General features: G+C 39.6%; 1 protein-coding gene across 1 annotated transcript in view; it reads left to right on the forward strand.

Moving 5' to 3' along the window:
• GPC5 (glypican 5) overlaps positions 1 to 14,980 on the forward strand; it is a 1,454,838-nt gene that overhangs the window by 1,027,620 nt on the left and 412,238 nt on the right. The window lies entirely within an intron of this gene.

Genomic DNA, 14,980 nt, shown 5'->3' on the forward strand with positions numbered 1-14,980 from the left:
GTTCAGATACATGCATATTTACTAATAATGGATATTACCAACTTTGTCCAAAAATACTTACTGAATTTTACAGAAAAAAGAACCTACAGTTTTACTTTTTAAAGTATCTACATCCTTTTGAAAAGAATATCCAGTTTATATAGGAAAGATATTATAGAAATTAATCACACTTGCAGATCTGTCCACATAATTTTGGTAGAGTGTTGATAACATTTCCTGTGATGGTGGACCAGTTCCCAGGGAGCAGCACAGGAATTGGTGACTGGTGTTCAAGATATGTCCTTCACTGATCAGTTGACAGAAGATTCCAAATCACTGTTCCTCATGATTACACTTTGATTATGAATTTAAATCACTTGAAGTCCATCTGTTCATCAAAGAGTAATTTACTGTCAAATCCAATAAGTGACAGGAATTATTTTCCTTTACTTCTGACCTTGTTCTTGGCACAGAGGAAGTTGGTTCAAATATAGCAAATTTCCCCTTGACAGCTGGACAATTGTTCCTTGTGGCAGAATGAGAAATCTGTTGCATAGAATCGGCAGCCTGGATGCACCAAATATTTTACCATTCTAAAATGTTCTTTTGAATGCATACATTATTTTCAAATTTTCCTTTGCTTTGTTTAATAATTTTCTACCTTTATGCTTGGTTAACCATATGAAAGGCATGTATTTTATCTCTGACAGATTTTGGTATATAACCCATAGGCTTCTTTTATTACTATTTAAAACTAAAATTCCACTTTTTTTCTTTTCTCTATCTTCCTCTCTAATTTAAAACCACTGGTGAAATATAGCTTTTTAAAAGTAAAACATGATGCTGCAGCAATAGGAAAGACGTCTCTTTTCCCCTCAAGACTGTGATTTCCTTTAAGTTGAGGTTCAGGTTTTAAATTTATCTTTACATCTTCACCAAATAGCACAACTGGTAGAATTTCAATAAAAAATTCCTGGAAAATCATTGAGGTACTTTTAAGAGGCATAGTATCATATAATCATTTGTTATGAATAAACCATTTGCATATAAACAATCTTAATTTGGGTTATCATATGATCTTCATCTTAATATGCCCTAATCATAACACAACTGTACAATAATATCTTTACTTTTCAATTGCTTTTATATAATACCAATTACTTGTTTGGACATTTAAAGGACATGATATTTATTGTGTTTTATTGCATTGTTCTTAAAAGTTAATATGGGTTTAGTTTTATGTCTCTTCACAAGGTCAATGCGTTTTAAGAAGCAAAAAAAAAAAACAACAGAATACACAAGGCAATTAACATACACAGAACTCAAGAAATTAAGGCCATTACTGGCCATTTTCTTCTCCTCTCCTTTCTTTTTCTTTTCTGTCCTGCTTTTCCATTTCCTTTTCTTTCACTTCATTCTTTCTACAAGGAAAAATTAAGTGGTCCATTTTGCTAGGCATTTTGCTGTCAGATGAATAAAAAACAACCACTAGCTTTTAAGATAACACATATCAGAAAATAATGAAGAAAGTTGAATCCTTATATAGTGTTCAAGGAGTTTATAAATAGTCCTGGAGAACTGAATACTCAGTTATGTCTCATATTAACAATAATTATTCTAATGAGGAAGAGATTAATATTCTCTAAAATAACTGCTGATTGTTCTGAGAAGAAGGTTCAGCTGAACTAGGTCTTGAAGGCTGATTAGTGTCTGAGGAAATGGAGAGGGAGAAGATGATGGCCGAGAGTATTAATTGAAATAGAAGAAGAATAGAGTCTGTGTGAAAGTAAAATTTAAACATGTTTAAGAGGTAAGAACGGGCTCCCCTGGTGGCTCAGACAGTAAAGAATCTGCCTGAGATGAGGGAGACCTGGCTTTGATACCTGGGCTGGGACGATCCCCTGGAGGAGGGCATGGCAACCCACTCCAGTGTTCTTGCCTGGATAAGCCCATGGACAGAGGAGCCTGGCGGGCTACAGTCCGTGGGATCACAAAGAGTTGGACACCACTGAGTGAGCACAGCACAACAAGAGGTAAGAACACAAACCTCAGGGACTTTGATTCTAGATAAAAAAAATCTAAAAATTCAATAGAGAATTCTAGATCCCAGCGTTACATAAGTAAAAGTTTGTGTTTCCCCAGTGTGAGGTACAAGATGTATTACATGGAAAAGAATTAGAGTTAGACTAGCTGAGAGGTTAGCTGGGAGACTGAAATATGACTGAAATTTAGAATCATTGCAAAGGAAGGGACACTTGGTCTTAAAAACAGACTGGTCAGATCTCCATGCACATGACTGTGTAAGTCAGCATTTTCTTGCTTTTCTGGAATTCAATTAAAAACATCAAGGAAATGAAAAATAAATCCTGTAAGTGTTATACTTGGTAAAACTAAGTAAAATGTATTCTCTGTAGTTTCAAATATACAGGAAAGATGCTAAGATTGAACACACAGAAAAGAAAACTGGAAAATAATGAGAGGATTTGTTTGAAGTAGAAAGATGATATTGATTTAACAAATATGTATTGAGCTTTTCCTGTGGTTCAGACCATGATTTAGGCATACAGGGGAAAAATAATTAAACAAAAGTTCCTGCCCTCATTGGGCTTATGATATAGTTGAGGTGAACAGACAATAACTAAACAATTAAAACAGTGTGATAAAGGGTGACAAGTGTGATGAACCAAGTAGATCAGGGAATAGTGAGTGTGCCAAAGGAAAAGTTTAATTTTTAATAAACTGGTAAGAGAAGGTACCACGGACTGAATATTTCTGCCTCCCCAAAATTCTTGCGTTGAATCCTGAAACTTCACTGGGAAATACTTGGGGATAGGAACCTTAGGAGGTGATTCAGTAATGACAGTGGGGCCCTCATGGTGGGATTAGTACCCTTATAAGAAGAGAAAATAAGAGAGCTCACTCGCTCGCTCTCTCATCTCTACCATATGAGGAAAAGTGAGAAGATGGCCATCTGCACATAAGGAGGAGGGTCCTCACCAGCCCCCAGATATACTGGTACCTTTATCTTGGACTCCTTAGCTTCCAGAACTATGAGAAATAAATATTTGTTCCCTAAGCCGCTCAGATTATGGCCGTTACTTATTTTAGCCCAAACAGACTAAGAGAGAAGGTCTCTCTGAGGAGGTGATTCTTGAGGAAGGAACTGAGAGAGAGTGGTAAAGGGAATATTGTGGAAAGGCCTCGAGCCCTAGCATGGTGAGGGTCAGCTGGGATACCCACGTGGCTGGACCTGAGAGGAGAAGCAGGCAACTACCAGGAAATGTGATCAGAAAGAGACCAGGAGGCCAAGTTGTGTGCGGTTTTGCAAATGAGAGTGAATGTTGGGCATTTAATCGGAGTAACAGAGGAAGCCACTGGAGGGTTTTGAGCTAAGATATTCATGTGGTCTGGTTTACATTTTCACAGGGTCATTTTGTTTGGCTTCAATATTGAGACTAGGCACAGGGTTCAATGTGGAAGCAGAGGCACCACTTATGAGGCTTTCTAGCATACCAAGTGAGAGATAATGGTGAAGTGAGTCAATGTGACATCGGTAGAGGTGCTGAAAATGGTTAGAAACAGACCCATGATGAAGGTGGAGAATTTAGCAGTGGATGAAATTTACAATGTGAAAGAAAGTTCCAGCTGACTCCCATGTGTTTGGCTTGAGTATGTGGGAGGATGGAGTTGAGATTAACTAGAACAGGACAGACTGCAGATCCAGTTTGTTTGTTTGTTTTTTGGTGTGTGGGGAGGAAGAGCAATAATTTGGTTTTAAAAATGTTAAATTTGAGATACCTCTGGCATGTCCATGTAGAGAGGTTTAGTCAACAATCTACACCTATGAGTCTAGAGTTCAAGGAAGAGATCTGGGCTGGAAATAAATCTGAGAGTTGTTCCAATAGAGATGGTATTTAAAGTCACAGGACTAGATGAGGTCCCCAAAAGAATGTTTTGGTTGTTTTCTGAAAAAACTTAGAAAGCTTCTCTCGGAAAGTGACAAAGGTGAAGAGCGTACACGACAGTGTACCAGGTTTTGAATCTGCAGTTGTTGTTCGCTCGCTAAATGATGTCAGACTCTTCGTGACCCCGTGGACTGCAGTGCACCAGGCTTTCCTGTCCTTCACTATCTCCCAGAGTTTGCTCAAATTCATGTTCATTGAGTCGGTGATGATATCTCATCCTGTGTTGCCCGCTTCTCCTTTTGCCATCAATCTTTCCCAACACAAGGGCATCAGGGTCTTTTCCAATGAGTCGCTCCTCCCATCAGGTGGCCAAAGAAGAGGAGTTTCAGCTTTAGCATCAGTCCTTCCAGTGAATAGTCAGGGTTGGTTTCCTTTAAGATTGACTGATTTGATGTCCTTGCAGTACCAGAGTGAAAAGGACCTGTGCCAGGGCCGTCTTAGGACCTGTTTTGGTTTAGAGAAAAGAAGAGCAGGGATAGAGCTTTACTGGGAAGCTCAGACAAGCCAGGTTTGCATGTGGGAAATATCAAAATTATCTCAAGATTTAGATCATCCTTCATTAAATTTCATGAGACAGTATGGTTATAAACAGAACACCGGGTTTTCAGTACAAGATGCTAATTTTGTTTTCTTTGAACTGGGCCTGACGCAGTTCTCTGCACTACACTCGATGAGATGACAGTCAGCTGCCTAGGTTGTTCCTCATACCCAGAAAGTTGGTGGCTGCCTGATCTCTTAAGACCTGACTTTATTCTTGGGCAAGGCACTCAAATTCTGTCTCACTTACTCGTAGCAAAGGATTGCTACATCTATCCCTTCTCTGAGAGTCTTTTACCCCTGTCCCCTCATCCCTTATTCAGTTCAGTAGCTCAGTCATGTCTGACTCTTTGCAACCCCATGGACTGTAGCACACCAGGCTTCCCTGTCAGTCACCAACTCCTGGAGCTTCCTCAAACTCACGTCCATCAAGTCGGTGATGCCATCCAACCATCTCCTCCTCTGGTGCCCCCTTCTCCTTTTGCCTTCAATCTTTCCCAGCATCAGAGTCTTTTCCAATAGTCAGTCCTTCACATCAGTTGGCCACAGTATTGGAGTTTCAGCTTCAGCATCAGTCCTTCTGATGAATATTCAGGACTGATTTTCTTTAGGATGGATTGGTTGGATTCAACCAGTCCATCACTTATTAGCATCTGCATTAACAACACAATGAGTGGAATTTTATTGCTTTAGGATAAAGCTACTGTGATCTTTGAAAGATATTTGCATGTTAAATGATCTCCATTTAGAGGGCACATTTTGAGGGCACATTTTAAGGGTTCCTAAATTATAGGATGGTTTCCCAGGTGACTCAGTGGTAAAGAAGACAAACAAAGACAAAGTGAAGTCGCTCAGTCGTGTTCGACTCTTTGCGACCCCATGGACTGTAGCCCACCAGGCTCTTCCGTCCACGGGATTTTCCAAGCAAGAATACTGGAATGGATTGCCGTTTCCTTCTCCAGTAGATCTTCCCAACCCAGGGATTGAACCTGGATCTCCCACAGTCTAGACAGACGCTTTACCATCTGAGCCACCAGGGAAGTCCAAGTGGTAAAGAATCTGCCTGTCAATGCAAGAGACTCAGGAGACACGTGTTCAATGCCTGGTTTGGGAAAGTCTATGCTATGCCATGCTATGCTAAGTCGCTTCAGTCGTGTCCGACTCTGTGCGACCCCATAGACGGCAGCTCACCAGGCTCTGCCGTCCCTAGGATTCTCCAGGCAAGAACACTGGAGTGGGTTGCCATTTCTTTCTCCAGTGCATGAAAGGGAAAAGTGAAAGTGAAGTCGCTCAGTCCTGTCCGACTCTTAGCGACCCCATGGACTGTAGCCTACCAGGCTCCTCCGTCCATGGGATTTTCCAGGCGAGAGTACTGGAGTGGGGTGCCATTGCCTTCTCCATGGGAAAGTCTAGTGAAGGAGGAAATGGCAACCCAACCCAGTATTCTTGCCTGGGAAACCCTATGGACAGAGGAGCCTGGTGGACTACAGTCCATGGGGTCACAGAGAGTTGGACATGACTTGGCAACTGAGCACACGTGCACATGCTGACTGCTGTATAGGCATCATTCTTGTTAACAATTGCAGGATTAAAAACCATATTGGCATCATCAGTGTTCGAAGCAGGCGTAAATTCAAGAAGGTTGAATAACTTGCTCTATGTTGTGTAATGTACCACTCTTGGCTGACTAGAGAGCAGGATATTTTCGCTACACTTCATACCTTAGTGCAGCTACCCCATTTTACTTCAAATCCCGAGTTTTATACATTGCTTAAGGTCCACTCTATCCATGTGAATCCATTGTTTCAAATGATACCTACTTAAGTTTTTATTAATGAGTCTATATTTTATGTCTGCCATGAAAATTTCCATATTTTTTACACCAAACAATTATAGATACATCTTGCAGGAATACATTTATAGAGTCAGGAATAAATTTATGGGAAAATAAATCACAAAATCCACAAATTTTTAGTAAGAATCTGTCTATTCATGCTCCTTTATTTTTATCCATCAGTCTTAAAGAAAGTCACAGAAGTTTTAATAAATTGTGTACAAGTATTTCCCATTAATTTCACCATGGTTAATTTAGCGATGGATTCAGAGTCAAGAATGCCTTCATACATTACAATCTCATCGAGTTTCTTTGGAGAGCTGTGCACTTAGACATGATGGGGCCAACATTTAGTCACAGTGCTTATGCAGGGGACAAGCTGAAGAGGTGCTATTTACTTAGACTATGAGATTAGTAGTGCCTCTGGAATTGAGCAGTGCACAACCTCTACAACTGTACATTGCAACCTGTGTGGTATAAAACATAGTCCATTTAGAACCATGGAAAAATTTGAAGCTATGTATTGCAAATATACATATCATTAGTAGTAGAAACAGAAACTTCTGAAAGTCCCATTAAAGCATTTAATTTATAGTACATCATGATAGAATTAAAATTATACCCAATAAATATTTGTATGTTGGTACTCTCAGTTCAGTTCAGTCGCTCAGTCGTGTCCGACTCTCTGCGACCCCATGAATTGCAGCACGCCAGGCCTCTCTGTCCATCACCAACTCCCGGAGTCTACCCAAACCCATGTTCATCGAGTCGGTGATGCCATCCAACCATCTCATCCTCTGTCGTCCCCTTCTCCTCCCGCCCCCAATCCTACCCAGCATTAGGGTCTTTTCCAATGAGTCAACCCTTCGCATGAGGTGGCCAAAGTATTGGAGCTTCAGCTTCAACATCAGACCTTCCAATAAACACCCAGGATTGATCTCTTTTAGGATGGATTGATTGGATCTCCTTGCAGTCCAAGAAACTCTCAAGAGTCTTCTCCAACACCACAGTTCAAAAGCATCAATTCTGCGGCGCTCAGCTTTCTTCACCGTCCAACTCTCACATCCATACATGACCACTGGAAAAACCATAGTCTTGACTAGACGGACCTTTGTTGGCAAAGTAATGTCTCTGCTTTTAAACATGCTATCTAGGTTGGCCATAACCTTCCTTCCAAGGAGTAAGCGTCTTTTAATTTCATGGCTGCAGTCACCATCAGCAGTGATTCTGGAGCCCAAAAAAGTAAAATCTGACACTGTTTCCACTGTTTCCCCATCTATTTCCCATGGAGTGATGGGACCAGATGCCATGATCTTAGTTTTCTGAACGTTGAGCTTTAAGCCAACTTTTTCACTCTCCTCCTTCACCTTCATCAAGAGGCTCTTTAGTTCTTCACTTTCTGCCATAAGGGTGGTGTCATCCGCATATCTGAGGTTATTGATATTTCTCCCGGCAATCTTGATTCCAGCTTGTGTTTCTTCCAGCCCAGCGTTTCTCATGATGTACTCTGCATATAAGTTAAATAAGCAGGGTGACAATATACAGCCTTGACGTACTCCTTTTCCTATTTGGAACCAGTCTGTTGTTCCATGTCCAGTTGCTTCCTGACCTGCATACAGGTTTCTCAGACAGGTCAGATGGTCTGGTATTCCCATCTCTTTCAGAATTTTCCACAGTTTATTGTGATCCACAAAGGCAAAGGCTTTGGCATAGTCAATAAAGCAGAAATAGATGTTTTTCTGGAACTCTCTTGCTTTTTAGATGATCCAGCGGATATTGGCAATTTGATCTCTGGTTCCTCTGCCTTTTCTAAAACCAGCTTGAACATCTGGAAGTTCACGGTTCATGTATTGCTGAAGCCTGGCTTGGAGAATTTTGAGCATTACTTTACTAGCATGTGAGATGAGTGCAGTTGTGCGGTAGTTTGAGCATTCTTTGGCATTGCCTTTCTTTGGGATTGGAACGGAGACTGACCTCTTCCAGTCCTGTGGCCACTGCTGAGTTTTCCAAATTTGCTGGCATATCGAGTGCAGCACTTTTATAGCATCACCTTTCGTACTCTATCCCTTGGCAAAAATTATTTGAGGAGGATTATATTTATGTACATATTTACATATAAATTTATATATCTAAATATAATTGTTATATATACATAACTATTTAAATGTTATTTGTGTTCAAGATAAGCATAATGGAAAGAGGCAAATATGCTGATAACAATGATTAGTAAAGTGATTGTAACAGATGGCATATTCACTCCTGTGTTTCTCAGAAACCAATATAAGGAGGGATGCCAGAATTGGCACATTTATTCTCCTCCAAACAGTAGAAGGACTATCAGGTTTTTGAAGGTCAAACACAATTTACTATGCAATCAATTCTAAAATAAAATTCTCATGTGAACCTTTATTTGAGACATGGAATACACATTGTACAGATGCATACGTTATTAATGGCAATTTTATAACAAATATGGGCAATTTTTATGCTACTATTCTAGAAACTCTAATGTAATATTGCTTCTGATGAAATAGTCTCACATATGAGTGAAATACAGATTATTAAGAAAAAGAGAAGAGTAGCTTTTGCTTTAAAGTAGGCCAAGTGAAATTTATTCCAACATGAATTATTAGTTGGATGTCAAACAATTTGATAGTGTGATTTGACTTGACTTAGTGTTTGTATTTTGTCATACTCAGAGGGAGATTTTCTATATACTTTACAAATTAGATGAGTTTATAGAGAATCAACACTGTTCTGAGACTTGAAAACCCAACCATGATTTATTTATCTATTTTTCCTGAGGTGGATGGCTACCTCATTTCTACATGGATTGAATCACTGAGATTCCTTCAGGCAAAACTCTGTTGTTTTTTTCCCTCAAAAAGTCATTTTGATTTCACTGCAACTTTTGAAAAACAGCTGATTAAAAAAATGCCTGAGTATTTGGCAAGTGTTTGGCAGAGGGATTTTTATTACAAATCTTTAGCCCAGTGATGATCCTTAAACATTCATCTTAAACAGTAAAGTCTCCCTTTGTGACCACTAAGATAATTTCAGTGGTGAAGGAGCCTTGCATAACTGGACAAATTTACTTAGAATGCTTTGGCAAACAGTGATTTTAATGATACCAAAAATAAGCGTTAGATTGATAACTATGATTCTGTCCTAGTTTTTGTGTATAAAATCATGCCATCAGCTAATAAAGACTCATCTCCCTGTTTACTTTTACAGAAGATCATGCATTCAGTTCATCTCTAAATAGTCTCAGACCATTATAGTGTAAATTAAACAATACAAGATTAAAACAATAGTTTATAATATATCACTTGAGGTTTTGATCTGTTCTTTCAGTATACTATTCTTGCTACATCTGAGTCTTAACAATGGTCATAAAATGTACAGTTTTTGAAACAATAACAGCCAGGGCTTTTGACCATAGCTGATTTTTCTTCTATCAAAAGCCAATGACGGAGTAAGAAAAAAGTGATAACATTTTATTTCACTCTTGGTCAGTCTGTCCCTGAAGGTTGAGACAGTGGTCCATAGCAGGATGGTGTTCCCTGGAAATTCTGTGGTTCCTGACGTGGGATATTGAGTTAAAGTCAAAAATAATAAAGCTGGCATAAACACCATCAAGTAAAGATCAAATTTTCAGTGAGTAGAGCATTTTTCCTTCTGAAAGTGAGGCAGATTACACTTGGGTTCAATTGAGAAGATACAAGAGGGTACTGAATATGAGGTGTTAATTGAAGGTTTGACGCCCACCATGCTATGCAGGCTTCAAGCTGCTCAGGGCTGTCCTTTCTAATAAAAGCCGAGAAAAGAGGGCTCGATTTCCCAATGGGAGGACAGCAATTCCAGTTTCCATCTGTCAATAATGCCTTGTGATGTGTTATATGAGCCAGGCTTTCCTAAGTGGCTTTTGAAGAAACTCTTAGAAGTTATTTGAACATCATAAGACTGCTTGGAGAGCTAATAAGGACCTTGAAACATTTCACCTTTATCATCTGAGTTTTTCAGGCATGATTGGTGTTATTTGCAAATAAAGAGAGGGAAGGGATTACAAACAGAAACTCACCTTTGAAAGAAAGCACAGAATGACTCCTGAGTACTCAAACTGGAGATCTAAGCACACAGGTGTATAAAAATCTAATTTTATGCTTATAAGTGAGTCTGGCTAGAACTTTTTTTCTTCTTAGTTCCATATGCTTATTCCTAAATACAAGTCTATAGAGAAAAGGCAGTCCCAATAGATGAATAGATTGAGCATTTATTACGTATTGGTTACTGTTCTACATACATGTTGCACATTCTTCTATTTAATTCTCACATACATACATACAAAATAAATATGAATCAGGTTCTATTATTTGTCTGCATTTTATCGGTGAAGGACTGAAACCCAATGAGGTAAAATAAGTTACTCAGCACCCCAATGTAGAAAAGTCAGCACCCTATATCTGCTGTCATGTTCATATCTGCTGGGTTGCTGTTGTTCAGTTACTAAGTCATATCTGACTCTGTGTGACCCCATGGACTGTAGCCTGCCAGGCTTCTCAGTCTGTGCATTTTTCCAGGCAAGAATACTGGAGTGGGTTGCCATTTCCTTCTCCAGGAGATCTTCCTGACCTAGGGGTCAAACCTGTGACTCCTGCATTGGCAGGCAGATTCTTTAATATTGAGCCACTTGGTGGCCCTAACTGCTAGGTTACCTGCTACTCAGTTTTGCCTGAAAGTAGACTTAGTTTTTTCAGGGATTCAAGGGTGGTGCTGGTGATAAAGAACCCTCCTGCCAGTGCAGGAGACTTAAGAGATGCAGGTTCAATTCTTGGGTCAGGAAGATCCTCTGGAGGAGGGCATGGCTACCCACTCCAGTATTGTTGCCTGGAGAATCCCATGGACAGAGGGGACTGGTGGGCTACAGTCCATGGGATCACACAGAGTTTGACATGACTAAAGTGACTTGGCATGCACACAGACTTAGTTTTGGAAACACCATAGAAAATTCTAGACATTAAATTTCTCTCCAAAATATATTTCTTCAATGAAGAAAGTATATGCAGTTTGAACAGCTGTCAGTAGCAGAATATTTAAACAGCCTTGAATTATGTTGGTGAGAGGCACACATATGTTGGAATATGAGGCATCCAGTAAAAATACAAAGAAATAAACTGCGCTTGAGAGCTCAGTATTTATTCTTCTGTCATAAATTAAAACTAATGTTTCTAGCTTAATTCTCTCACTTTTTTATCTCTATAGGTTATTAAAATAAAAAAAGTTTAAGTGTTTCAGAGATAATATTGATATTGTGAAATCCAAGTTTTCAAGGCAGAAATAATGTACTACCTGGGGGAGGGGTCAGTAATAAATCGGTTGCTTCAGTTTTGGATTCATAGATTCATCTAAACAAGATTCCAGGTGCTACAAACTTGAGAATACAAAGCTATGGCTTCCCTTCAAGGGAAACAAGCCTGTAAATAGCAAATTACAACTTCACAAGAGAAACGTTTAAATAAAGATCTATGATAAGTGCATGGGGACATACAAAAGGTCTGTCTCACTCTAGGACAGAGTGTTGATTGTTTGAAATGCAGATCTAAATAGCCTTTGTTAGGTTGGGGAGAGAGAGAGCCACTGGCCTTTTTCAATTTCTGCTAATCTGTATTAGGTAAGCAGAATATCTGATCTGAAACACAGCAAAGAGACATGAACTGGGGACTTCCTCGATTCTGAGCAGAGACAGGGATGTCAATAAACTGGAACTTGTGGTAAACATAATTATTTGGGAAGTATGCTTATTTACAAAATAAAGCCTTCCGTACTTTTACAGGAACGGTGATTAGCTGGATTTCTTATACCGTGTTTGTCCATACAAAGGATTCATGAAACACACAAGCAGCCTACTTGTGGTTTAATGGAAGGATACAGCAGAGCTGGCTGAGCGCCTTCACCATCTTTGCAATCATGCTCCAGCCATTCCGAACTCCTCACGGTGCTCTGAAAACCACAGGGTATCATCCTGTATCCACGCCCTGTCCACCTGGAAAAGCCACCTGCTGCTTTCACCTGCCTTGCTGTTCCTTCAGTGTTTGCTTCAGCTCACTTCCTTCAGAGAGCCAGTTTCAGTGACTTCACCTTGTGGTTCAGAAATGTGTTCATAGTGTCCTGTCTCTATTACACGAATCAACACTCTGCCTTCAAACTGTTTATTTAACTGTTTCTTTACTCATTCTTGATTTTCCAGTGTGTGATACAGGGCAAGCTGTACAGAACTTGGCAACATATATTTGTAGTTTCAGTGAACAGATGTTGCTAATTTTGTTTAAAAAATGTTTATTACATCATTTAAACATTCAAACAGGTTATCATAAGGTTTCTGTCCTCCCTAAACTTTTATACCATTTTTAATGCTGTTATTGCATGGCACAGCACATTACAATATTACCTAATCACAGGATATGAAAGTTGAAAGGAGATTTGGAAGTTGACTAGTTCAAACCTTTGTTTTCTCATCTGTAAAATAAATAACAGAAAGGTTATATCATTTATCTAGGGCCTCTCAGATAGTGAGCATTATGACCAAGACTTAAAATTCTTACTTCCTAATTTCCTTTATAGGGCACGTACTATCTGTTCCACATTATATAATTTGTGAATTGGAGTATAGAATTTTAAGTCATTTTAGAATTTAACTCATTACTATATAGTCATGCTTTTGGGTAGCACTATATGGCAACACACTCTCTATTCTTGCCTGAAAAATCCCACGGACAAAAGAGCCTGGAGGGCTACATTCCACGGGGTCAAAAAGAGTCAGACACAGCTGTGTGACTGAGCACAAACACTCAAGGCAGACACCGAGTACACATTTGTTGACTTGCTCCTAACTTCCATGTTTAAGGCCATATTCCCTGCATCTCTTGAATAGCCCTGAATTTATAATCAATGGCAATGGTGGAAAATTTAGGGGTTAATGGTATTATTTAAAAGTAATGATGTCATGGCTTATAATAATTCATATCACACAAGACCACTGAATCAGATGCCTCAACTTACAACCTCAACTTACAACCCATACTTAAATATTATTATTACTTAAATTAAAAGAATTCTATTTCTTTTCTGTCATGACAAAGTATCTTAAGAATATTAAAACTGAATTCATAGTATAGTACAGTGAATATTTGAGAACTATCAGAAATGAGTTGAGATACTAAATAAAAGAAAGCCTGCGATGAACATTGGGGTACACGTGTCTCTTTCAATTCATGTTCATCGCAGCACTGTTTATAATAGCCAGGACATGGAAGCAGCCTAGATGTCCATTAGCAGACGAATGGATAAGGAAGCTGTGGTACATATACACAATGGAATATTACTCAGCCACTAAAAAGAATACATTCGAATCTGTTCTAATTAGGTGGATGAAACTGGAGCCTATTATACAGAGTGAAGTAAGCCAGAAAGAAAAACACCAATACAGTATACTAATGCATATGTATGGAATTTAGTAAATTGGTAAAGATAACCCTGTACGTGAGACAGCAAAAGAGACACAGATGTATAAAACGTATTTTGGACTCTATGGGAAAGGGCGAGGGCGGGATTATATGGGAGAATGGCACTGAAGCATGTAAGTTATCATATGTGAAACGAATCGCCAGTCCAGGTTCGATGCATGATACAGGGTGCTCAGGGCTGGCGCACCGGGATGACCCAGAGGGATGGGATGGGGAGGGAGGTGGGAGGGGGCTTCTGAAAGGGGAACACATGTACACCCATGGTGGATTCATGTCAATGTACGGCAAAACCGATACAATACTAAAAAAAAAAAGGCTGATATTATAGTACCAGAAGAGCTTTTGAGTTCTTAATAATTTTGAAACAGTCATTTTCCCCTGAACTTGAACTAAATAATTCAGCCTATTTATTTTTTACTCCACCATGGGGCATGTTTAAAGATTGCTTTTAATTCTTGAGAATAAAGGTGGATACATATGAAATGGTCATATAAAAAGAGGTATCTTTTACAACAGATAAGATAAATATGTGTTGAATAAATCAATTTGTATTTCAAAGAAGATTGCATGGAGTTCAAAGTTGTGTTTTATTAAATTGAACAGGATATTGATTTTCAGCTATATTTTCTACCTGCTGCTGCTGCTGCTAAGTCGCTTCAGTCATGTCCGACTCTGTGCGACCCCATAGACGGCAACCCACCAGGCTCCCCCGTCCCTGGGATTCTCCAGGCAAGAACACTGGAGTGGGTTGCCATTCCCTTCTCCAGTGCACGAAAGTGAAAAGTGAAGTCGCTCAGTCGTGTCCGACTCTTAGCGACCCCATGGACTGTAGCCTACCAGGCTCCTCTGTCCATGGGATTTTTCCAGGCAAGAGTACTGGAGTGGGGTGCCATTGCCTTCTCCCATTTTCTACCTGTTTCCTTCTTTTATCTGAACATGATTGACTGTAGCCCTAAAGTATACTGAGAAGCTGCTGCTGCTACTAAGTCGCTTCAGTTGTGTCTGACTCTGTTCGACCCCATAGGCGGCGGCCCACCAGACTCCCCCATCCCTGGGATTCTCCAGGCAAGAACACTGAAGTGGGTTGCCATTTCCTTTCATGCCATGCATGAAAGTGAAAAGTGAAAGTGAAGTTGCTTAGT

Source organism: Giraffa tippelskirchi, chromosome 12 (assembly GCF_054371585.1).
Source record: "Giraffa tippelskirchi isolate mGirTip1 chromosome 12, T2T-mGirTip1v1.2.pri, whole genome shotgun sequence".
Lineage (NCBI taxonomy): Eukaryota > Metazoa > Chordata > Mammalia > Artiodactyla > Giraffidae > Giraffa > Giraffa tippelskirchi.